This window comes from Alexandromys fortis, unplaced genomic scaffold, assembly GCF_014885135.2.
Source record: "Alexandromys fortis isolate MF-2015 unplaced genomic scaffold, M_Fortis_MF-2015_v1.1 scaffold_55, whole genome shotgun sequence".
Taxonomy (NCBI): domain Eukaryota; kingdom Metazoa; phylum Chordata; class Mammalia; order Rodentia; family Cricetidae; genus Alexandromys; species Alexandromys fortis.
In genome coordinates this window covers 2,502,083-2,503,819 of record NW_026067936.1, presented here as the reverse complement: position 1 = coordinate 2,503,819, position 1,737 = coordinate 2,502,083, and the positions used below count along the sequence as shown (strand labels likewise).

Genomic DNA, 1,737 nt, shown 5'->3' with positions numbered 1-1,737 from the left:
GGGGAGAATTGAGATGGAAAAATTCTTCCAAATCAAGTATGCTTTCTGCTATGTATGTTTCAAGTTTATTTTTGTCTTTTTTCCCCCACCACACCCTTCACCTGCATTTAATTCCATCTACTTTGGTCTTCTAAAGTTCTGAGTCCAGGGGTAAGAGGCAGTATCCGAGCTCAAGAAAGAGCCTTGCAGAACATTGTGGCGCTAGTACTCAGGAGGCAGGCAGACCTCTGTGAGTTTGAGGCCAGCTTGGTCTATGTAGTGGGCTCCCACCAGCCAAGCTACACAAGGAGACTCTGTCTCAACAAACAACAAACAAATGATTCTGTCTTTTATTGCATTGTCAGTTTCGCGTTATCAGAAGCTGTGTTGGCCTCTGTTTCCTTCTCTCTGTAAGGCACCAAGAAGCTAAGGCAGTTGGGACTCCTTGCCTAGTAGCACCGTCTTTGCTTCCTAAGAGCAGACTGTGAGTTACTGCTGCCCACATTAGAGTTGAACCATGACCAAAACCAAGGTTGTTTTTTTGTTTGTTTGTTTGTTTTTTGACTGAACATGAGTCTTTATTGGCCACAGCTACTTGAGGGGGATGAAGCGGGAGGATTGGGTGGCACCGATGCCAGGCCAGCCGTGCTTCACAGGCTTGTAGGTTATGGAGGAGAACTCACCCAGGTAGTGGCCAATCATCTCCAGCTTGATCTCCACCTGGTTGAAGGTCTTGCTGTTGTACATGCCCACCATGCTCCCCACCATCTCGGGCAGGGTGATCAAGTCCCGCAGGTGGGTCTTCACCACCTCGGGCTTCTCCATGGGCGGCGCCTCCTTCTTGGCCTTTCTCAGGCGCTTGAGTGCTGCTTCTGCCACAGGCCACGGTTGAGGCATCGCCTCTGCCGGGCACAGTAGAGCTGCATCAGCTGCTCATAGGACATGTCCAGCGGCTGGTCCAGGTCCACACTGCAGTAGGTACTTGCGGAAGGTCCACTTCTTCTTCTGCTCCACTTCGGCCATCTTGGCAGCGACTTGGAAAAGGAGCCAAGGTTGTTTTGTTTGTTTGTTTATTTTGACACAGAATCTCGCTTGACTGACCTAGTACTCACTACGTAGACCAGGCCAGCCTCAAACTCATAGAGATCCTCCTGCCTCTGCCTCCTGAGTGCTGGGATTGAAGGTATGCACCACCACATCCAGTAAAGTTTTCTTTTCAAATTTTAAATTGTGTGTTTGTGTGTGTGTGTGTGTGTGCACGCACACACATGAATGCAGGTGCTCATGAAAACCAAATCCCCCTGGAACTGGAGTTACAGGTGCTTGTGAGCCCCTAATGTGGGTCCTGGGAACCAGTGAGCCCTCTACAAGAGCAAACATTAATAGTTTCAACCGCTGAGCCATCTCTCCAGCTCTTCAGTGCAGTAAATGTCATTAAAACAGTAAGTGAGTTAGCTAGCACAGAACATTAAATGTGGAAGTAAAGAAAGAATTCATACACTCCAGGAAGACAAGCGCCTAATAACGTCCTTCTCTCTGTATCTGATACTGAGCCCAGCCCATGTTTCCACCAGGAGGGCTCCCACCTCTCCAGCAGCAGGCTTGGAGATCAGCAAGCAAATCCAGTCTTCACAGCTTGACGAAGACTGGCTGAGGCAGCTAGCGCTCTGCGGTTCCTTTTCTCCAGCATTCTTATTGAAGCCCCGGGAAGGGAGCCAGGACATTTGATGATGTTTGTTTCTATAGATACCTTGCTCA

The 1,737-nt window shown here is 49.2% G+C and overlaps 1 pseudogene; it reads right to left on the bottom strand.

Annotated features, from left to right (window-relative positions):
• Positions 1 to 570: 570 nt before the first annotated feature.
• Positions 571 to 1,002, bottom strand: LOC126504497 (40S ribosomal protein S15-like; annotated as a pseudogene).
• Positions 1,003 to 1,737: the final 735 nt, after the last annotated feature.